Raw genomic sequence first — 25,148 nt, forward strand, 5'->3', positions numbered from 1 at the left:
TTATGTGAGGAAATGTAATACAAAAGCACAATTTATAACTATTTCATAGGTCATACATTTTCTAGGTTCCAATGCTAGACTAGTTCCCTAGCACTGGCTGACCAAATGGCCTAGGGACATCTTCCATCCCCCATTCCCCATCACTACCAAGAGCTGAGAGTACAATTTCAAATCTTGTACAAAATGATTACCATACCCTGGAGAAGGGAGAGCTTTTCCTGCAACTCAATCTCTAACCAGTACTTAAGGTATGTTAAATATATAGTCCCAGAATCAAAGAAGTGAACCTGAAATTAATGGAATGGATCAAGGAGCTGTGATGGGTTGGGGATGGAAGTTCAGTTTTATATTATTCCAAAGTTCATGTTCTATATTAAGAATAAACAAGACTGGGGAGGCCTGGGTGGCTCAGCGGTTGAGCGTCTGCCTTCAGCTTAGGGCGTGATCCTGGAGTCCTGGGATCGAGTCCCACATTGGGCTACCTGCATGGAGCCTGCTTCTCCCTCTGCCAATGTTTCTGCCTCTCTCTTTGTGTCTCTCATGAATAAATAAATAAAATCTTAAAAAAGATAAGACTGACAATATAGTGAATTTGGTGCTCTACCTTCTGGATGGTAAACATGGGGAACCAAAAAGCCCACCCACAGTACAAGAAGACTTAACACCTTTCCCTGTACAAGCCTACACAGCAGTATGAAGAAGCAGATCAGGACCTCTGGAAGTTTAGATTTATTTGGGGCCAGTGCTGAGGGTATAGAGGATTTAGAACAGGATTGGTAACAATTCTCTTTTCCTTTTGTCTACCCACTCAAACTTAGATCTTGTTTTTTGACTGTTAAAAAGACAAATAGACTGCAGAGTCATTCTTAGTATAGGTATCTTCCACTTTTCAAAAGTTCAGATTAGGCCCTTCTTTTTTATGAAAAACCTACAGTACAGTAGCCCCCCCCCATTACCCATGGTTTTGCTTTCTGAAATTTTATTTACCCACAGTCAACCATGATCCAGGAACAGATAATCCTCTGACCTATCATCAGAAAGTCAATAGTAACCTAATACTACATCACAATACCTGTATAAGTCACCTCACTTTATCTCATCATGTAGGCATTATTTTATCATCTCACATCATCACAAGAAGGGTAAGTACAGTACAAGAAGATTATTTTGACCACATTCACATAACTTATGTTATAATTCTTGTATTTTATTATCAGTTATTGTTCATCTCTTACTGTGCCTAATTTACAAATTAAACTTTATCATATGTATGTATAGGAAAAAAACAGTATATGTAGGGTTTGGTACTATGCTTGGTTTCAGGTATCCACTTGGGGGCCTTGGAACATATTCCCTGTGAATAAGGAGGGACTATTGTACCTGTTTTTGCTAAATGAAAGAAATCTGAAGAGAATTCTTGCTTTTACCAAAAAAAAAAGGCAGAAAAAAGCAACAATAGTGTTCAGTGTTTGTTTTGCAGCAACCCCTTATAGGGCAGTGTACACCCCAGCAGTGAGAGTGGCCCCACCAAGTTCCTTCCCTGGGAACTATACTCAACATTTCTGCATGAAGCCACAAATAGCTTTGAAATGTATCTGTGAGCATCTGTACTTTATTTCCATTACATTTATTAGCAAGATGTGTCTTAAGGTATCAGAAAAACCCAAGAGGTTATTTTTGGGTCTGGGAACACTCAAAAATTTTTCCATATAAATGAATGGTAATCTCTTCTCCACTTTCTGCCAGCTTATGAAAGATTTCATAGGAATGCTCTACCGTTGGATAGTGGGGGAAACCTGTATATGGTACCAGCAGTGACATCTATCTCCCTAGTGGACATTTTATGAATTAGCCCAATCCTTGGTGTATTCTATTTAGAGCAAAGAAACCTTTCCCAGGAATACTCTGCTACCTGAGGATACCCCACTGTCCAAATCTATTTTGAATTACCATATTCTAATCCTGAATTAAATATTAATATGTTGTATATAAGAAGAAAGATTCTCTAGCATGTTCCAATCAGTAAATTTTTAGTTCTTTAAGTTGTGTTTTTTTATCTAACCTGGTAGATAAATAGGAAAGTATTTGCATTTATATGGTATCTCCATCCCTACAACTGAGCTTTAGATGTGATAAACTAAACTATTCAGAACTATTAGAACTCTAGGCCAAGAATTCTGTTACTTCTAGAGGTACGTGAATTGGGCAAATCAGACATGGCCCCTGTCTTCATGGAGCTCTCACTGTATTGGAGAGACAGAAATCCCAACAAAATGTACCAAGTGTTTTTATGATAGTGGGGATTCTGTGGGCTCTGCCAGCACATAGTGGGGGAACTAACTTAGTTTGGTAAGAATATTCTCAGAGGAAACGCCATATAATTTGACACCTGAAGGATGAACAGGTCTTAGGAGAAATAGTTGGGGGTGGGGGTGTTCCAGGAAGAGAGAAGAGCAGATGTGAGGTTCTGGAAGCTAGATAAAAATATGGTGCTTTTAGGAATAGGAACTTTCTCATTATGTCTAGAACATAATCTGAAGGTTCAGAGAAGAAGAAAGGATCTTCTAGACATGAAGCCAGTGGGGTAAGGAAAAGCCAGATTATAGAGGGTCTGATGCAACTTTTTCAGGGATTTGGGGAAAGGAGACATGACATCAATTTGCCTGAAGAGTAGAAAATTGTTTGAAAGGGAGAGGAGATTGTGGTGATAGTATGGGTGAGAAATGATGGTGACCTGAACAAGCATGTTGACCACGTTGATAGAAATGACTACATTTTAGGGTTTAAAGGGGCATAAGGTGATTAATTGGATTTTGGAAATGAAAGAGAGGTAGATATCATTGATCTGTCTCACTGGAGGAACAGAGTTAATGATACCATTCCCTGGGGATGAAAAGAACATGGGATTAATTTTATAACTGCTAGTTTCTGGTAACCAAAGGATATTAACTTGGAGATGTCCACAAGGCTGGAAATACACACACACACACACACATGCAGCTTAGAAAAGAAGAATGAGTTGGAGATAGAGGTTTTGGAGTCATCAGTAAATGAGCAGTGGGTGAAAAGGTAGGTATATACAATGTCATCTAGGAGAGACTGTAGAGAGGGGACAGTGAAGATTATGAACATTCAAGGATGGGTGCAGAACTTCCAGAAGGGTTCTGTGAGGATCTTGGTGGACCCATTCCCCTATGAAATACCATTTTATTGGTGACAATTACATACATACATACATACACACACACACACACACACACACACACACACACACACACACATACATTTAAAGTCCCAAGAAGTTGCCATAAGGGCACACAGCAAGTGAATAAAGATTTGTTCAAGAAAATCTATTAAATCTCTATAAAAATCATGAGAATCTGTGGCATTTGAGCTATGCCATCTCCCCCAGCTCCATGTGACAAGCTCTACTCCAGATATGGATGTGCCCAAGAAGATGGGGGCTCCCAATCCCCCCAGCTGCTAGTCTAGGGCTATGCCTTCACTCCAGGACAAGGCCATCAGTGTTTCTGTTTCCCCGCAGCAGAAGTGCTGTTGCAGAAGTGATATTCCAAGCAAGCTTGGGCTAGAGGACAAACTCCCAATTACAGAATGATGTCTTACCCTTAGGCATGACATGCCAAGAATAGTGGAATCCCACTCTTCTCTGCCTCAGCACCTTTGTATGGCAAAGTTTCTACATGGAGACAGGCAAGCTGAAATAACCAGGGACTACCTTCTCTCCCTCAGTGTCCAGTGAGCTGTTACTGCAGGAGAAGTGGCCTCCTATAACCACCCTCTGTTCCAGTACAGTTGTCTGGAGTTTCTGCCTAGTTGAAGAGGCAAGTCATGAGAACTAAGCACAGAAGCTTTGCTTGTAGGGACTGAATTTATTTGGGAAAGAGCTTAGAAAAATTCATGCCTAAGAGCATTTTTGAAACAATGGGAATCTTAATGGTGAGTAATTAAGAAGGACCTGGTAGTTCCAGCTTACTAGTTTAAACAAGGGAACAATACTATAAAACAACTAAACTAACATACATCTAAAGACCACTCCACCAACAACAGCAAAATATTCATTCTGTCAAGTAGAGGGAACATTTTCCAAAACAGACCATAATGCTAGGCTATAAACATGCCTCAACAGACTTTAAAAATTGAAATTATACAAATTATGTTCTCTAACAAAAATGGAATTAAATCAGAAATCAACAATAGAGAGAAATGTGGGAAACTCATGAATATGTGGAAACTAGGCAATACATCCTTAAATAACCAATGGATCAAAGAAAAAAGTCACAATGGAAATTAGAAAAAAACTTTGAGATGGATATAATCAAAACACCAAAACTTGAGATTCAGCTAAAGCAGAGAGCTTAAAGGACAATTCATAATTATAAGTTTCTATAAAAAGAAGACCAAAGTAAACACAAAGCAAGCAAAAAAGAAGGTGATATACGGGGTGCCTGGCTGGCTCAGTTGCTAGAGCATGTGACTCCATCTCAGGCTTGTAAGTTCGAGCCCAACACTGAGTGTAGAAACTACTTTTAAAAAAAGAAGGCAATATAAAAGAATAGAATGAAAAATTATAAAAACAATAGAAAAAGTTGGCTCTTTAAAATGATCAATAATCTGGGGCAACTGGGTTGCTCAGTCAAGTTGAGTGATTCACGGTTTTTGGCTCAGGTCGTGATCTTGACCATGAGATCAAGCTCCACATTGGGCTCCACACTCAGTGCAGTCTGCCTGAGATTCTCTGCCTCTCCCTGTCCCTCTGCCCCTCCCCATGCTTGCTCTCTATATCTCTCTCTCAAACAAATAAAATCTTTAAAAGTAAAATGATCAATCTTCTTTGTTTCTTAAATTCCACATGTGAATGAAATCATATCATATATGTCTTTCTCTGACTTATTTCACTTAGCATAATACTCTTTAGCTCCTACCATGCCATTGCAAATGGCAAGATTTTATTTTTTATGGCCAAGTAATATTCCATCATGTATATATACCACATCTTCTCTATCCATTCATCAGTTAAGACACTTGGGTTGTTTCATAATTTGGCTGTTGTACATAATGCTCCTATAAATATCAGGGTGCATGTATCCTTTTGAATTAGTGTTTTTGTATTCTTTAGGTAAATACCTAGTAGTGCAATTGCTGGATCATAGGGTAATTCTTTTTTTGTTTGTTTGTTTGGGATAATTCTATTTTTAAAGATTATTTATTTATTTATTCATGAGAGACACAGAGACAGAGAGGCAGAGACACAGGCAGAGAGAGAAGCAGGCTCCATGCAGGAAGCCCTATGTGGGACTCGATCCCACGACTCCAGGATCACATCCAGAGCCAAAGGCAGATGCTCAACCGTTGAGCCACCCAGGTGTCCCTCTATTTTTGTTTTTGAGGAACCTCCATGCTGTTTTCCAGAGTGACTTCCTGGTTCGCATTCCCACCAACCATGCAAGAGAGTTCCCCTTTCTCCACATCCTTGCCAAAACCTGTTTTTTCTTATGTTATTGATTTTAGTCATTCTGACAGCTTCCATCTTTGCTTTGCTTTTTAAAGGTTACTTTGGCTATTTGAGATCTTGTGGTTCCATATAAAATTTAGGATGGTTTGTTCTAGCTCTGTGAAAAGTGCTGTTGGCATATTAATAGGGATTGTGCTACATGTATAAATGTCTTTGGATAGTATAGACATTTTGAAAATATTTGTCCTTCCAATCCATGAGCATGGAATGTCTTTCCAATTCATTGTGCCATCTTCAATTTCTTTCATAAGTGTTTTATACTTCTCAGGGTACAGGTCTTCCACCTCTTTGGTTAGGTTTATTCCTAGGTGTCTTACGTGGTTTTTTCGTGCAATTGAAAATGCGAATGATTCCTTCATTTCTCTTTCTGCTGCTTCATTATTGGCGTATAGAAATGCAACAGATTTCTGTACATTGGCTTTGTATCCTTCAGCTTTGCTGAATTCATGTTATGAGTTCTAGCAATATTTTGGTGTAGTCTTTGGGGTTTTCTATATATATAATTGTGTCATAGGCAAAGAGTGAAAGTATTACTTCTTCTTTTCTGATTTGGATGCCTTTTATTTCTTTTTGTTGTCTGATAGGACTTCCAGTACCATGTTAAATAACAGTGATGAGAGTGGACACTCCTGTCTTATTCCTGACCATAAAGAAAAGCTTTCAGTTTGTCCTCATTGAGGATGATATTACCTGTGAGTTTTTCATATATGGCCTTTATTATGTTGAGGTATGTTCCCTATGAACCTACTTTGTTTGGGGTTTTTATCATAAATGGATGTTGTACTTTGTCAAATGCTTTTTCTGCATCTATTGAAATGATCATACAGGGGAAAAAGAAAAAAGAGAGACAAATTAATGAACAGATTTTTAACTATACAGAACAAACTCATGATTACCAGAGGGGATGTGGGTGTGAGGATGGGTTAAATAGGTGATGAAGATTAAGGAGTACACTAGTGATGAGCACTGAGTGTTATAGAGAAGTGTTGAGTCACTATACTGTGCACCTGAAACTGATATTATACTGTGTGTTAACTAACTGGAATTTAAATAAAAACTTTTTTAAAAGATTTTATTTATTTATTTATTGATGAGAGACACAGACACACACACACACACAGAGGGGGTGGGGGGCAAAGACACAGGCAGAGGGAGAAGCAGGCTCCATGCAGGGTCCTGATGTGGGACTCAATCTCGGATCCCTGGGATCACACCCTGGGCTGAAGGCAGCATTAAACCGCTGAGCCACCTGGGCTGCCCCTAAATAAAAACTTTAAAAAATATATATTTTAGTTCTTTATTCATGAGAGACACAGAAAGAGAGGCAGAGACATAAGCAGTGGGAGAAGCATGATCCCTGCAGGGACCAGATGCAGGACTCAATCCTGTGATCCCAGGATCACACCCCAAGCCAAAGGCAGATGCTCAACCACTGAGCCACCCAGGCATCCCTAAATAAAAACTTTTAAGCGGGGTCAGTGAAGGATCTCAAGATGGCTGGGTGAAAATGTGCTCTAAAAACCATTGACTGGGTAGCATTTAGAGAGCTCACACCCCAAAACCAAAAGGGCATTGTGAACTCTCTGAAATCCTGGAATGACAAGCTTACCTCCAGGTTGACTACTCTTCCTGAGAAACCATCTGCTATCAACTGGGCTTACTACAAGGCCATGTGGCAAAGCCTGGCTTGGTAGATGACTTTGAGAAGCAGTTTAATGCCCTGAAGTTTTTCTGTGCTGGAGGATAAATACGCTATCCCAGTGGATGCTGAGGAAAAAGATGTGACAAGCTCTGCCGAGTTTTTGTTTCTCTCAAAGGCCAGGATTGAAGAATATGAAAAAGAGCTGGAGAAGATGAAGAAAATAATTCCATTTGATCAGATGACAATTGAGGACGTGAATAAAGTCTTCCCAGAAACCAAATTAGACAAGAAGTATCCCTATTGGCTTCAAAGCCAATTGAAAATTTATAAACTTGAGTTGGGTAGAAAGTTCTAGCCCTCATACTATAAATGCTAGACATTAAAAATAATGATATGGTGAAAAAAAAACTTAAAAAATTAAATGAAATACAATCTGTACTGTATCCAGAATATTAGTGAACATTTACAAGTCAATAATAATTAAATAATTAAGTAAATTTTAAAAATGGGGAAACGATTTGAAAAGGCAATTCTCCAAGAAATATAGAAGTGGACAATAAGCACATGAAAAGTTGTCCTACAAGAGATACCTAACATATATGGGGAGCAGACCTGCCAGGACATAAAGGGCTGGCAGGATAAACTCAGGATCCTAAATGTGAAGAACATGCAGCCAAGAATACTTTATCCAGCAAGGCTCTCATTCAGAATAGAAGGAGAGATAAAGAGCTTCCAAGATAGATAGAAACTGAAAGAATGTGTGACCACCAAACCAGCTTTGCAAGAAATATTAAGGGGGACCCTGTAAAAGAAAGAGGAAGCCCAAAGAAATAATCCATAAAACAAGGACTGAATATGTATTACAATGACACTAAATTCATATCTTTCCATAGTAACTCTGAATGTGAATGGGCTAAATGATCCCATCAAAAGATGCAGGGTTTCAGACTGGATAAAAAAGCAAGACCCATCTCTTTGCTGTCTGCAAGAGACTCATTTTAGACCTAAGGACACCTCCAGCCTGAAAATGAAAGGCTCCAGAACCATTTACCATTCAAATGGTCCTCAAAAGAAAGCTGGGGTAACATTCCTTATATGAGATAAATTAAAGTTTATCCCAAAGACTGCAGTAAGAGATGAAGAGGGACACTATATCATACTTTAAAAATCTATCCAACAAGAGGACCTAAAAATCATGAATATTTATGCCCCGAATGTGGGAGTTGCCAAGTATATCAATCAATTAATACCCAAAGTTAAGACATACTTAGATAATAATACACTTATACTAGGAGACCTTACACAGCACTTTCTACAAATGACAGAGATTCTAAGCAAAACATCTCCAAAGAAACGAGAGCTTTAAATGATACACTGGACCAGATGGATTTCACAGATATCTACAGAACTTTACATCTGAACGCAACTGAATACACATTCTTCTCAAGTGCACATGGAACTATCTCCAGAATAGACCACATACTGGATGACAAATCAGGTCTTAACCAATACCAAAAGATTGGGACCGTCCCCTGCATATTTTCAGACCATAATGCTTTGAAACAAGAACTCACTCACAAGAAGAAATTTGGAAGAAATTCAAACACGTGGAGATTAAGGACCATCCTGCTAAAGGATGAAAGGGTCAACCAGGAAATTAGAAAAGAATTAAAAAGATTCATGAAAACTAATGAGAATGAAGATACAACCATTCAAAATCCTTGGGATACAGCAAAAGCAGTCCTGAGAGGGAAATACATCACAATACAAGCATCCCTCAAAAAACTGGAAAAAACTCAAATACAAAAGCTAACCTTGCAACTAAAGAAACTGGAGAAAGAACAGCAAATAAAACCTACACCAAGCAGAAGAACAGAGTCAATAAAGATTCGAGCAGAAGTCAATGAAGTAGAGACCAGAAGAACTGTGGAACAGATCAACAAAACCAGGAGTTGGTTCTTTGAAAGAATTAATAAAATAGATAAACCATTAGCTAGCCTTATTAAAAAGAAGAGAGAGAAGACTCAAATTAATAAAATCACGAATGAAAAAGGAGAGATCACAACCAATTCCAAGGAAATACAAATGATTTTAAAAACATTATGAGCAGCTATACGCCAATAAATTAGGAAATCTAGAAGAAGTGGATGCATTTCTGAAAACTCACAAATTACCAAAACTGGAACAGGAAGAAATAGAAAACCTGAATAGGCCAATAACCAGGGAGGAAATTGAAGCAGTCATCAAAAACCTCCCAAGACACAAAAGTCCAGGACCAGATGGCTTCCCAGGGAAATTCTATCAAATGGTTAAAGAAGAAACAATATCTATTCTACTAAAGCTGTTCCAAAAGTGAGAAGGGCATGTAATGCTTACAAACTCGTTCTATGAGGCCAGCATCACCTTAATTCAAAACCAGAAAAGACCCCACCAAAAAGGAGAATTATAGACCAATATCCCTGATGCACACAGATGCAAAAACTCTCAACAAGATACTAGCCAATTGGATCCAACAGTACATTAAGAAGATTATTCACTATGACCAAGTGCGATTTATCCCCGGGACACAAGGCTGGTTCAACACTCGTAAAACAATCTATTTGATTCATCATATCAGCAAGAGAAAAACCAAGAACCATATGATCCTCTCATTAGATGCAGAGAAAGCATTTGACAAAATACAGCATCCATTCCTGATCAAAACTCTTCAGAGTGTAGGGATAGAGGGAACTTTCCTCGACATCTTAAAAGCCATCTACGAAAAGCCCATAGGAAATATTATTCTCAATGGGGAAGCACTGGGAGCCTTTCCCCTAAGATCAGGAACACGGCAGGGATGTCCACTCTCACCACTGCTATTCAACATAGCATTGGAAGTCCTAGCCTCAGCAATCAGACAACAAAAAGACATTAAAGGCATTCAAATTGGCAAAGAAGAAGTCAAACTCTCCCTCTTCGTCGATGACATGATACTCTACATAGACAACCCAAAAGCCTCCACCCCATGATTGCTAGAACTCATACAGCAATTTGGTAGCATGGCAGGATACAAAATCGATGCCCAGAAATCAGTGGCATTTCTATACACTAACAATGAGACTGAAGAAAGAGAAATTCAGGAGTCAATCCCATTTACAATTGCACCCAAAAGCATAAGATACCTAGGAATGAACCTAACCAGAGAGGTTAAAGATCTAGACCCTAAAAACTATAGAACACTTCTGAAAGAAATTGAGGAAGACACAAAGAGATGGAAAAATATTCCATGCTCATGGATTGGCAGAATTAATATTGTGAAAATGTCAACGTTACCCAGGGCAATATACACGTTTAATGCAATCCCTATCAAAATACCATGGACTTTCTTCAGAGAGTTAGAACAAATTACTTTAAGATTTGTGCGGAATCAGAAAAGACCCCAAATAGCCAGGGGAATTTTAAAAAAGAAAACCATAGCTGGGGGCATCACAATGCCAGATTTCAGGTTGTACTACAAAGCTGTGGTCATCAAGACAGTGTGGTACTGGCACAAAAACAGACACATAGATCAATGGAACAGAATAGAGAACGCAGAAGTGGACCCTGAACTTTATGGTCAACTAATATTCGACAAAGGAGGAAAGATTATCCACTGGAAGAAAGACCGTCTCTTCAATAAATGGTGCTGGGAAAATTGGACATCCACATGCAGAAGAATGAAACTAGACCACTCTCTTGCACCATACACAAAGATAAACTCAAAATGGATGAAAGATCTAAATGTGAGACAGGAGTCCATCAAAATCCTAGAGGAGAACACAGGCAACACCCTTTTTGAACTTGGCCACAGTAACTTCTTGCAAGATACATCCACGAAGGCAAAAGAAACAAAAGCAAAAATGAACTATTGGGACTTCATCAAGATAAGGAGCTTTTGCACAGCAAAGGATACAGTCAACAAAACTCAAAGACAACCTACAGAATGGGAGAAGATATTTGCAAATGACGTATCAGATAAAGAGCTAGTTTCCAAGATCTATAAAGAACTTCTTAAACTCAACACCAAAGAATCAAACAACCCAATCATGAAATGGGCAAAAGACATGAAGAGAAATCTCACAGAGGAAGACCTAGACATGGCCAACATGGACATGAGAAAATGCTCTCCATCACTTGCCATCAGGGAAATACAAATCAAAACCACAATGAGATACCACCTCACACCAGTGAGAATGGGGAAAATTAACAAGGCAGGAAACCACAAATGTTGGAGAGGATGCGGAGAAAAGGGAACCCTCTTACACTGTTGGGAATGTGAACTGGTGCAGCCACTCTGGAAAACTGTGTGGAGGTTCCTCAAAGAGTTAAAAATAGACCTGCCCTACGACCCAGCAATTGCACTGTTGGGGATTTACCCCAAAGATTCAGATGCAATGAATCGCCGGGACACCTGCACCCCGATGTTTCTAGCAGCAATGTCCACAATAGCCAAACTGTGGAAGGAGCCTCGGTGTCCATCGAAAGATGAATGGATAAAGAAGATGTGGTTTATGTATACAATGGAATATTACTCAGCCATTAGAAATGACAAATACCCACCATTTGCTTCAACGTGGATGGAACTGGAGGGTATTATGCTGAGTGCAGTAAGTCAATCGGAGAAGGACAAACATTGTATGTTCTCATTCATTTGGGGAATATAAATAATAGTGAAAGGGAATATAAGGGAAGGAAGAAGAAATGTGTGGGAAATATCAGAAAGGGAGACAGAACATAAAGACTCCTAACTCTGGGAAACGAACTAGGGGTGGTGGAAGGGGAGGAGGGCGGGGGGTGGTGGTGAATGGGTGACGGGCACTGAGGTGGGCACTTGATGGGATGAGCACTGGGTGTTATTCTGTATGTTGGTAAATTGAACACCAATAAAAAATAAATTTATTATTAAAAAAAAGAATTGTTGCAGTAAAAGTGTCTATCTCTTGTTTTAGTCTTTGGTCATCTGTAGAATTATTCAAGAATAAGTTTGTTGGGGGGCGTCTGGGTGGCCCAGTCGATTAAGTGTCTACCTTGGCTCAGGTTGATCCCTGTGTCAAGGATCTAGCCCTGTGTCAGGCTCCCTGCTCAGTGGAGAGTCTGCTTCTCCCTCTCCTCCTTGCTTGTGCTCTCCTATCAATGCTCCTCTCTTTCTCAAATAAACAAAATCTTAAAAAAATAAGTGTTTTGGAGATCAAGAGACCACTGGCTGACATATGAGGTTGTCCTGGGAAATCAGAGGGTCCTACCCCCCAACCCCTAACCCCCTCTCCATCCTTAGAACACACGTTTTGCCAACCATTCCCACAACTGGAGCTGTTTTCAAGAACGCAGCCTTGAAGACCAAGGAATGTGCTGTCAAGACCATCCTGTCAGCATATGCAACTGAACCCAGTTCAGGACTCTAAATAAACTTTTAAGATTCCTGTGGGTAGGTAAGGAGATTTACTCATCTTGTGGCTGCCCAATACAAGCCTCATATGTAAGTTCCCTTGCTTATTAAGACTGCCACCTACCAATATGGAGTGGTCTTCCCCTTTCTGCCGTCTGCTGGCCTTCTGTGTACAGGGTCCAGTTTTGTGAATCAACAAAGTAATGTGAGAAAATAAAAGCCTTAGAAATGTGTTACCCAAAATATTTCCTTTAGTTATAAATATATTTAGTGGAATTCCCAATCCTTTTTGTTCTGATTCCTAAATGTAGTTCTTTTATCCTTTTATTCCAGTTTAGTACAGATGATGGTTCCTGTTGTGTTCCTTTGAGAGCCATGAAAGGGTTGACTGTACACACTGTTATTAATAGATATTGGGACAACACCTAAAGAGGAGGTGGCATGTTTTTCAAGGAGGAAGGACACTTGGTGAAAAAGGTTCTCAGAAGATGGTGGTGGCAGTGGCTATATAATTTTTCAATCTTTCCAAACACATAAAAACAGAACAACTCAAGAGCAAAACCAGAATCCATAGATAATATTTTCAGCAAATCTAGGTTATAAGACATCCCTTAAAACGCCCAAATTCAAGTATATGAGGACAAGTCACCAACAGTCATGTTACCTACATGGTTCCAGTGTCTGTGCAGAAGGAAAAAAGAAGTGCTGGAATAGCATCTGCCTAACTTGCAAATAGAACCACAAAACAACTCACCAGAAAGATCAGCAGAAATTCTCAGAGTTTTTTATATCAGGTGAGTACAGGGGGCCCAGCTCAAGAGGCACTAGAGGTGCTAGAAGCATCAGAGCCTTTGTGAACTCTTAAAACTGGCACCTCAGGCTTCTCTTGACAGGAGCCCACAATTAGGAGAAACTACTGGAGGCAGAATCACAATTCAATAGGAAATGAACAAGAGAGACTAAGGAAGTAAGAAGGTTTAAAACTGCTGTACAGAGATGTCCACATTTGTGGCTATTTTGAGCACTTGAAATGTCCTAGTCAGAATTGAGATATACTGTATGTGTAAATTACATACCAGCTTCTGAAGATTTAGTAAGAAAATAAAATATCTCAATTTTTATATTGATTAAATTTATATTGAAATAATATTTTGGATAGATGGAATTAAGGAAACTATTAATTCCATGTGTTCCTTTATACATTTTTTTAATTTAGCTAGTAGAAAATGATAAATTACATGTGTGGCTAATGTTCTTTCTACTGGACAGAAATCCCTATTACCAATGTTTGTTATGCCTTTTAGACATCTCAAATGGAAAAGTCAATTACGTAGCTGGCTATCCATAACTGGAGTACAAGTGGATGGGTAGGAATAGATATACAATATTTTGATTCACCAGCTTAAAACAATATTTAGAGACATGAAACTAGATGGGATCTCCTAGGAAGTAAATATATATATATTTATAGGCAAAAAACTGAGGCCTTGGATATTCTAATACTTAAGAGGTGTGGAAAATGAGAAAAGTCTAGGAGAAAGTGGGGTGAACACAAAGAGACTTTAAAGACTAAGGAAGAACATGCATTAAAGAAAAGAGAATGATCAATGGTGTCATATGTTGCCAAAAAAGTAATAAGTGTCTGCCTTTGGCTCAGATGATGATCTCTGGGTCCTGGGATCCATTTGCCGGTTGGGCTCCCTGCTTGCTGGGAGCCTGCTTTCCTCTCCCTTTGCCCTACCCACCCTCCCACACTCCCCTCTCATGTGTACACATACACTGTAATGTATTTTTTAATCTTTTAAAGATTTTATTTATTCATCAGAAACACACACACAGAGAGAGAGAGAGAGAGAGAGAGAGGCAGAGACACAGGCAGAGGGAGAAGCAGGCTCCATGCAGGGAGCCTGGTGCGGGACTCGATCCCAGGACTCCAGGATCACTCCCTAGGCCGAAGGCAGGCGCTAAACTGCTGGGATCCCATAATAAACATTTTTAAAAATTACCCTTTACATTTTGTAGTACAGAGGTCTACTCTGTGATGGCATTTGGTACTTCCATAAAGAGGGAGCATTAGAAGGACCAAAGGTCAAAAGAAGAGCCTGTAGTCAATAGGGGTATATGGATTTTGGTATGGTGAGCTTGGGTTAAGGACATTGGATTAAGGTCCACTCCCAAGCACACCAACTGCCCAGATATCTCCTAAAACACTAGCATGCAGTATGGTAGTGGCATCTCTTATTTAGCCCACTGAATGCCAGCTCACTATAGGAAGGAACCAGACCTAGTACCTGAACTAATGATTCCCTCAATATCTGAGATAAATAGGGGATGCTGTGTGGTCAGAGCCACCTCCAGGGACAAGGTATGGCTTCCTAGATATGTATCTATGGGGGGTCTCTAATTCTCTGGGGCTAGTCTACAGAGCTAATTATATATACAGGCCAGTCACTAACATCTGCAGTGGCTAAAGTACAAATTAAGGCCCATGACCTCCATCTCTTCCCATTGCCAGCTATGTCTTATGACAAGAGGTGTCTTCCACCCAACCCTGAGAACACCTGTCTACATCAAATTTTGCATATCCTTTGCTTTTACAGTTGCCTCCTGGCAACATTTCAGGCCTAAGAGTATATATTCCACAGGCCTAGACCTCCCTTCCCTAGGAGAATAGGGCCTTACAGAATCTGGAAGCAGCCTTGGGGAATAAGGGAACCTAAAATATTTTCCACAAAAATTGCAGGGTGTTGGGACCTGGTGGGCATACCATTGTCTCTGTGGATTCCTAGCTTTGTAGTCCGAATACAGCATGAAGATGGTCTGTTATTAGAGAAGATGGCCACATATTAGAGGCAGAAACCTCTAATATGTGGGGCCCCAGAAAGAGGGCCCTTCTTGGCCAAGTCTATGCCAGATTTGGCCTTATACTAGAAAAGCAAAGAGAAGAGAAATCTGGCAAAGTAAGGAGAGGGAGTTCCTTTTACTGGTTTGGTTTATTTTTTCATTCCATTCCTTTCCTGTAGTCCCCCACTGTGTTTCCACAACTTCTTAAAAAACAGCTGAATTTCATTACAGAACTAGCAATATTATCAAGGTGTAAAATGTAGTACATAAAAGACCATGTCGTTAATTATTCCAAAAACTGTATATATCCTATTCACAAAATGATGGTGCATGTCCATCCAGTTCTTGCCAAATAGATCTATACACACATACACAGACACACACACACACACACACACCCTTACATACCTGCTCACAAATTCAGTCACAATTATTTTTTAATGAGATTATTCATTAACACATTTTTCACTAAAAATCTTATTTCATTAGATTATTAACCTTGAATCACCCTCCCAGACCTTGCTTTCCCTCACACAGACCTCAGGAGTTCCCTTCCCAGTATACAATTTTTTTCCTCTAGAAACTGAAACCTTTCCTCTTGGTACTCTTAACTCTTGCTGTTCTCCTCCTTTCTGAGACTTCTTTCCGGCACTCCCTACTTCCATCTGGGGAGTATTTCCCCAACACACACACACAATCATGTTCTCTTTCCTGACCCTGGATATCTCCATCACCCCTCCTTGGGCTGAATTTTGCTCCCTTTTCTTGTCTAAGTTTGCAAATCACCTATGGTAAGAGGGTATATATCACATAAATGGGAATTTCCTGGACAAAATGCACTTAGATAGTAGAAATAAATGATTGCTAGAATATTTTATTCCCTCTCCCTTCCAAAGAATTCAGCTAGCATGCTAACAACTTTTTTTAATCCTCTAAATCAGATGTAGGATCCAGGTTTTTGGACATAAAAAAAAACACTACATCTTAAAAATGAAGTCAACATTTTTATTTTATTCATTCAAAAATTTCATTATCTAAAGGTAACATGGAAAAGGGAAATCTCAACTCAGGGGCAAAAGCAGGCCTCTTTGAGGAAAATGTGGGCCTGGAATCAAGGGTCAATAGCAAGTAAGTGCTAGGCAGTGCCATTATGGGAAGGAAAGGCTTTAAAACTGCGTCTCCAAACAATAGCATCAAAATTATGTTGGTTAATAGCTAGAACACTTGTAAACCTCACAGGTAACTGCAGAACAGGCACCCCTTTCAGGTTAGTGGGTGCATGCTAATTCCTATTGCGGCTGTCACACCACTGGACGTGTAGGGGAGGAAGGCATGCTCCCTGTTTCAGCCTGCTCTTCCGCAGAAAGAGGGCTCAGGGCATCAAGCTCTGGCAGCAAGGCACGCCTCAGGCTTGCAGGACTAGGAGTAGAAATGGAGCCCAAGCCACAAAACGTAGGGGAAGAGGGGCTCTGGCCAGAAAAATTAGTGGAGGAAGAGGCGGAGGAAGAAGAGGAAGAGGAAGAAAAGGAGGAGGAAGAGGAGGGGCTCTGGCCAGGAGACCCGGAGGCAGAGGAGGAACTCCCACCACACTGCTCAAAGAAAGGAAAGAGCCTACCAGGAGGTGACGGAGAGGAGGCACGCATACGGACTGCATGCCAATGAGGTTGGGCAGCAAGGCTTGGAGCCTCAGGATTAGGAGAGCTTGACCTACTCTGGCAGACTAGCCTTCGTAAGGCTAACCCAGAGGAAGAAGGAGGACTCAGGCCAGCAGACACAGGTAGAGAGGCGTGGCTTCTAGGGGATGACCTCAGGATGGTGCGGCTCCGCAGGACAAAGCCTGGAGTCGGGAAGCTGTTGCGGAGAGCAAGGCCTATCTGGTTGGCTCGGCTTCGGAGGGCAGGGCCGGACCCGGATGCACGGCTGCGGAGAGCAGGGCCTGGTGGGCTGGCGTGATTATTGACGGCAGGGCCTGGCCCAGATGCACGGCTACTGGAAGCAGGGCGGCTGAGAGCAGAGCCTGGAGTGGCTGCACCGCGGCGGTAAGCTGGACCCTGCGCGGCTGCACGGCGGTGGAGAGCAGGGCCCGACGCGGAAGCACGGCGGTGGCGGAGAGCAGGACCTGACTCGGAAGCACGACCTTGGGGAGCTGGGCCCGGCGCGGAAGTACGGCGGCGGAGAGCAGGGCCCGACACGGATGTGTGGCTGCGGCGGTTGCGGAGAGCTGGGCCTGGCGAAGAAGTACGGCGGTGGCTGCGGAGAGCTGGGCCCGGTGAAGAGGCATGGCGGCGGCTGTGGAGAGCTGGGCCCGGCAAAGAAGCATGGAGGCGGCTGCGGAGAGCTGGGCCGGTAGAAGAAGCATGGCGGTGGCTGCGGAGAGCTGGGCCCGTAGAAGAAGCATGGCGGTGGCTGCGGAGAGCTGAGCCCGACCCAGGCACATGGCGATGCTGGAGAGCAGGGCCTGGCGCAGATGCACGGGAGTGAAGAGCGGGGCCTGGTGCGGATGCACTACGGCGACGATGAGCAGGGCCTGGTGCAGATGTACGGTTGCGAAGAGCAGGGCCCAACCCGGAAGCATGGCCATGGAAGGCGGGGCCTGGCGGGGTGCCACGACTATTGACTGCAGGGCCTGGCCTGGCTGCTTGACTGCGGAGAGCTGGGCCTGGTCTGGCCTGACTTCGGAGGGCAGGGCCTGGCTGGGATGCGAGACCGCACAGAGAAGCCCGAGAACGGCGGCGGCCGTGGGGCTGAGACGTCGGAGAAGATGGTGGCACAGGCACGGGGCACTGAGGCCCAGGAAACAGACAGCGCCGCCGCGGAGGCTTCTGAGCTTGAGCAGTCTCCTCGTGGCTGGTCAGCTCCCTCCCATGGCCCTTCCCTGGGCTAATGGCCTGGGTCGGAGGCCCGCTGGCGGGGCCCACACCCCTCATAGCTTGCACCATGGTGGCCACGCTGCCCGCGTGTGAGGTCTGGAGACCTTGGCCTGCCTCAGGCACCACACATTTCAGCTCGGCGCGGGGACTGTGGCCACCCTGGAGGTTAGCTCGCTCCCTCTCTGGCACACAGCCCATAAAGGGCAGCCATGGGCCCTCGCCAGTGATCGAAATAGCACCCACGGCAGCCAGGGCGGAGGCGGAGGAACCTGCTGTGCCGCTGTGCAGGGCGCCACCACCTGATGGAGACAGGTCGCTCGAGACCGAGGGGACCGAAGCACCGGGATCGGGGTTGCTGACCCCGCAGGCATCGCCAGGAGCAAGGGCGACCTCATTCTTTGGCCCTGGGGGCACCTCACCCAGCTGTTGCTTCTGCGCCTTCTCCTTGGACAATGGGGTGGCCATAATGCTAGATTCTCGCTCAGAGACTCGAAAGCGTGGCTGCAGATGGCTGCCTAGGTAGAGTTCTGGCTGAAGCAGTGAGGAGGATGGGCGTGCCCTGGTCGGATTTTTGCTTTTGATTGGCCGGCTGGTTGTCACATGACTGTTGTCTTAAAGGGGGCGAGCCAACCTAGCTCCCGCGCGCCAAACCACAATAGTGCTCCACTATTGTGGGGGGTCGCTACTGCAGGCTCCACGATGTGAATTCCCCATCCATACCTTGACCCCTATGAGAGAGAGAGAGAGAGAGAGAGAGTGTGTGTGTGTGTGTGTGTGTGTGTGTCGAGGGAAGGGGTGGGGGCGGCGATGCTGTCTGTATAAACAATTTGAGTCACCCCAAATCAGTTCAGCTTGTCAGCATCACTCTGGTGCTTAAACTTTGAAGCAGTGGCTTGAAAGAAACACCACACTGGCCAACAGGAGATACCTCTGTGCTGAGTGTCCCTCCTGGAATCCAGTCAAGACACTGGGCCCATGTGTGACTCCAGAATCGACAGTCCCAGAACGCCTCCCGGCTGGAGTCTTAAAAGCCGCCTGAAATCAAGAAATGGATGGGGCTCACTCTGTCATGCCTTGGGATGTTCAGCACTGCTGCCATGTACCAGAGGGGGAATTTGAAGTAACATGTTTCCCCCTGCCTTATCTCCTGAGGCTTGAGCTGGAGTTGCCCGAATTAAAGATAACATGGTCCTTAAATATACATCATCATTTGTATGGGCTGTATAGTAATCCACTGATGCATGTATATTAATTTATATGAGCCAGTCTCCATTCTTGGCTACAGTTCTCTATTATGCTGTGATGCACAGACTTAGAGTTTAATATTTAGACACTAATTTTTAGTCACTATTACAAAAATTATTACTGTGTACTCAGAAACCAAAACAGAAAAGCAAAGTGAACCTAAACTAGGATAACTAGAACCTAAATTCCCACATATCCATGGGTAAATATTGGTAATGTTTTAATTATTTTTGGTAGAGTGGCCATTTAAAAATAATTAGTAGTTATTGTTTCATAAAATGGAATTATTTATACGTACTATTTTGTAACCTGTTTTTGGGTCTAGACAAGACACTTCCCATAACAAATAGGTTTCCACAAAGCCAGTTAACTACAAAATATTCCTTTTATGGAGGAAGCTTACATTTTCAAATACTGCTGTAATGATCAACACGTCTCCCAACTTTTTACTCTATAAACACATTAGTGTGAGACATATCCTTTTTGCTAAAAATTACCCATATCCTCAAATATGACCTCACTGTGAATAAATTCCTAGAAAATTCTAAAAAAAAAATAAAAAGAAAAAAAAAGAAAATTCTTGATACAGGCCATACACACCTGTGATTCTTTGATAAAAAATATTGGTAACTGGTTCTCCTGAAACTTGCTGTTATAGCAATTTTCGCAGAGTAGAATGGATACAAAGTGGGACGGATGAGTAACTGGACTGAAACACAACTCAAAAATGGAATGGTATTTGGAATGTTAAATAATATAGAATGGAAAAGATTTGAAAAGGAATGCAGAATGGGATGAAGTGGAGACTGCAGTGGAGGTGAAATGGGAAATTGAATGGGATTGAAATGGAATGAAATATAATGGCAAAATGGAATGGAATGCCCAATAGAAATAAATATATAATAGCATATGGAATAACAGAAAAATATAATGTTATATGAAAAAGGAATGAAAAAAAAAGAAAAAGGAATGGAGTATCATGTGAAATAAGTAAATAGAAGGAAATTGAAATAGGAAAGACTATAAAATGGAATAAAATAAGCAATGGCCTAAAATAAATGGACTATGAAATACTATAGATTTTGAAATACCATAAAAAGATGGAATGGAATATGGAATACAAGATTATGAAGGATAGAATGGAACTTGAATAAAAACAATGTGGAAAATAATGATGAAGTAAGGATGGACTTAAAATGAAGAATAAATGAATGTGTTCTGGTCATCTACCATTCTATAGTATTGTGGAGCAACATACATTTAATTATATTCATGGATTAAATAAAGCTAGAATTCAGAAAGGGTAGAGCAGGAATGGCTTGTTTCTGCTCTATGATGTCATTATCTGAGACCTCAGCTGGGAAAACTTAAATATCTGTGAGATCATGAGGGAAGGACAGCAATCTGTGATGACTCCTAGATTTTGGCCACAGTATCTGGGCAGACAGTGGTCCCACTTCCTGAAAAGGGAAGGCTTGCAGATTATGGACACAGTGGAGATTGGTGATCCTGTTCTGACCATATTGGCCACTATACCCTCTGTACTTGTCCCAGTCATTTAGGGTTATGAACCAACCTCACCTTATAGCCATTCTCTTAATTCTATAGGTCACCTTTCACTGGTTTCATAAGTCCAGTTTCCTCTTGGGAGTCATTTCAATTTACTCTCTGAGATCTTTTCTTTACTCTTTTCTGGGATCTCAGGGGCCTTAGTCATGATCCTAACTTAGTAATAATTAAAATACTCTCATCTATCCTTGTTTTCTTTATATATCATATATATATATATATATATATATATATATATATATATATACACACACACACACACACACACATACATATATCCTTTTATATATATCCTTTACATGAAAAATAATGTATACATAGAAAAATATATATAAAGGAGTCATATAATAGACATTCTGTTTATTGATTTGTTCTTCTCTAAAGATCTCAAACTTTATGTTAAGGAAGTCCCTAAATTCTCTTCTTTAGCTCCGTTGGTGTGTCTTCAGGGCCTTATCCTTCTTTCTCTGTGCTCTTGTTTAGAGATAGTGTATGTGTATGTATGTGCTCATAGAAAAAATATCTGGAAGGGTGAGTTTTATTCTCTCAACCTTATCTTCCAAATATTTTCAATGAGCATATTTCTTTAAAAAGTACAGCTGTTTGAACTTTTATTTCTTTTTGTTTGTTTGAACTTTTAAAACAATTTTAATGTTTGTGTTTTAAGCTGACTCTTAATTTCAACTCGGTTTGTGATCTCAGGGTCATGGGGTCTAGCCCCACATTGGGCTCCACACTCGGCACAGAGTTTGCTTGAGATTCTCTCCCTCTCCTCTGCACACACAGTTGCTCTCTCTAAATAAATAAATAAATAAATAAACAAACAAACAACAAACAAAAAACCTTAAAAAAAGAATTAAAAGTCTTAAACATGTCCATTTAATGTTACAATTTCTCTTCTGGGGATTAATTCTAAAGAAATAACTTAGGGGCACCTGGGTGGCTGTGTCAGTTAAGTGTATGCCTTCGGCTCAGGTCTTGATCCCAGGGTCCTGGGATTGAGCCCTGCATCAGGCTCCCTGCTCAGTGGGGAGCCTACCTCTCCCTTTTCTCCCTGTGTTCTCTTGCTATTTCTGTTTTTCTCCTTCAAATAAATCTTTTTTTTAAAATATTTTATTTATTTATTCATGAGAGACACACACAGAGAAAGAGAGGCAGAGACACAGGCAGAGGGAGAAGCAGGCTCCATGCAGGGAGCCTGATCACGTCCTGGGTCAAAGGCAGGCGCTTAACCACTGAATCACCCAGGGATCTCCTCAAAGAAATATTTTTTAAAAATAAAATATTCATAGACTTACAATGTTATATGCTCAGAGGTGATTCTTATAGTGTTATTTATTTAAAATAATCTGAAACAATCTCACTTTGCAATAGGATATTGGGTGTCCATTGAATAAACATACAGCTTTTTTTTAAGATTTTATTTATTTATTCATGAGAGGCAGAGACACAGGCAGAGGGAGAAGCAGGCTCCATGCAGGGAGCCCGACGTGGGACTCGATCCCAGGTCCCCAGGATCACGCCCTGGGCTGAAGGCGGCGCTAAACCACTGAGCCACCCGGGCTGCCCCAAACATACAGCTTTTATAGGATGTTTTTGAAAAAAAATTTAATACCATGGGAAAATATCTTTGGTATACAAAAAGTACATGGTGTATATCTACTGATCTATATTTACATCTCTGTATTTTTTATCTACCAAGCTCTCTACATATATTAGAATTTCATTCACTATAGTGCAGTTTTTCTCAACCAGAGGCATTTTGCCCCTTGGGGGGAATTTTGAAAATGTCTGGAGAGAGGGAAAGGTACTAGTGGCATCTAGTATGCAGAAGAAAGGGATACTCTCAGTTAATTCAATGCATAGGAGAGTCTCTAACAACGTGCAGTTATCTGATGCAAAATGCCAAAGCTGTCCAGTTTGACAAACTCTGCTGTAGTGCATTTAGATAATTCAGAAAAGTTCAAGACAAAATTTAAATCACAATCTTTCTAGTGATTGATAACTATTATTAAAAATTTGATATGTGTATTTTCTATGATGATCTTATGCTTTTTAAACAGCAAAAAGATGCTTTTTGAAATTAATTCATTAAAAAAATCAAGCTACAGATGTTTTCACATGAAATATTTTAGTCATTGCTTAAGAACTTATATAACTTGGGCAGCCCTGGTGGCTCAGCGGTTTAGTGCCTGCCTTCCGCCCAGGGCATGATCCTGGAGACCCAGGATTGAGTCCCACATCGGGCTCCCTGCATGGAGCCTGCTTCTCCCTCTGCCTGTGTCTCTGCCTCTCTCTCTCTCTCTCTCTCATGAATAAATAAATTAAAAATCTTTAAAAAAGAACTTATATAACTTAATTTTAATTTCAATTCCTCGGGATCCCTGGGTGGTGCAGCGGTTTGGCGCCTGCCTTTGGCCCAGGGCATGATCCTGGAGACCCGGGATCGAATCCCACGTCGGGCTCCCGGTGCATGGAGCCTGCTTCTCCCTCTGCCTGTGTCTCTGCCTCTCTCTCTCTGTGTGACTATCATAAATAAATAAAAATTAAAAAAATAAAATATTAAAAAAAAGATTTAATTTCAATTCCTTTACATGGAGGAATATTCTACAAATAACAATCCATCTCCTCTATGACCTGATTCTCAACACTCTACTAAAAGCATTAATTTCTAAATATTTATATATTTTGCTTTAAAAAGTTGTGGGCATCATAATCATAATGTAACATTTCTAATATATAAAGGGCAATATGTTTGACTAACCAGGTCATGGTAATCTCACTACCACTCCAGTGACTGTTTTGCAAATGGATGTTTCCCAGTTGTAGTTTATAAGGTATAAATGTAAAATGCCTTGGGGTCTTTAGAGAAAGGTTTCTCCGCTCTTACCAAAAAAATAAAAAAATAAAAAATAAAATAAGATATAAATTGCTTACATAAAATTACTTAAAAATTATATATCATGTTGGAATTCATAAGTGAATTTGTACAATTGCTGGATATAAGGTTAATATTACAACATTGAGTAGTTTTTCTAAATATTAGCATAAAAATTATGAAGAAAAAATGTTATGCCTTTTATTATAGAATCAGAAAACATCACTAGGGACAAATCTAATAAAATAATCACAGGGGCAGCCCGGGTGGCTCATGGGCAGCTAGGGTGGCTCAGCGGTTTAGCGCCGCCTTCAGCCCAGGGCCTGATCCTGGAGACCCAGAATTGAGTCCCACGTCAGGCTCCCTGCATGGAGCCTGCTTCTCCCTCTGCCTGTGTCTCCCCCTCGTGTGTGTGTGTGTGTGTGTGTGTGTGTGTGTGTGTGTATCATGAATAAATAAATAAAATGTTTTTTTAAAAAAAAGGAATCACAGTTGGGCTCCCTGATAAGTGGGGAGCCTGCTTCTCCCTCTCCTACTGCCCCTCCCCCCTGCTTGTGTGTGCACATGCTCTATCACTCTGCTGTCTCTCTCAAAACAAAAACATCTTAAGAAAGAAAAAAGAATCACAAGATTGCTGCCCAGAAATCTGCATAACACTTCTGAGAGAGGGCAGCCCCGGTGGCGCAGCGGTTTGGCGCCGCCTGCAGCCTGGGGTGTGATCCTGGAGACCCAGGATCATGTCCCACATCGGGCTCCCTGCGTGGAGCCTGCATCTCCCTCTCCCTCTGCCTGTGTCTCTGCCTCTTTCTCTGTGTCTATGAATAAATAAATAAAATCTTTAAAAAAAAAACACTTCTGAGAGAAATTAGAGAAGACCTAGGTGAATCAGAGATATATCATGCTTATGGATTAGAAGACAATATTATTAAAATTAAAGAGATTTCTTATCAAAATGTTCTAAGGCGTCAATATAATCCCAGTTGAAATTCCAGCTGGTATTCTGTAAATGAAAACTGGTAAACTGATTCCAAAATATTTTTGGATATCAGTGATTTAAGAATAGCCAAAGCCATCAAGAAGAAATCTAATGGACTTTCACAGCCAGATTACATGGCCCATTATAAAGGCAAAATAATTAAGATAATGTGATTCGTGTACACGAA

General features: G+C 41.2%; 1 long non-coding RNA gene across 1 annotated transcript in view; it reads right to left on the reverse strand.

Annotated features, from left to right (window-relative positions):
* Positions 1-25,148, reverse strand: part of LOC140628746 (uncharacterized) — a 43,148-nt gene that overhangs the window by 17,116 nt on the left and 884 nt on the right. The window lies entirely within an intron of this gene.

The sequence above is a fragment of the Canis lupus genome, chromosome X (assembly GCF_048164855.1).
Source record: "Canis lupus baileyi chromosome X, mCanLup2.hap1, whole genome shotgun sequence".
Taxonomy (NCBI): domain Eukaryota; kingdom Metazoa; phylum Chordata; class Mammalia; order Carnivora; family Canidae; genus Canis; species Canis lupus.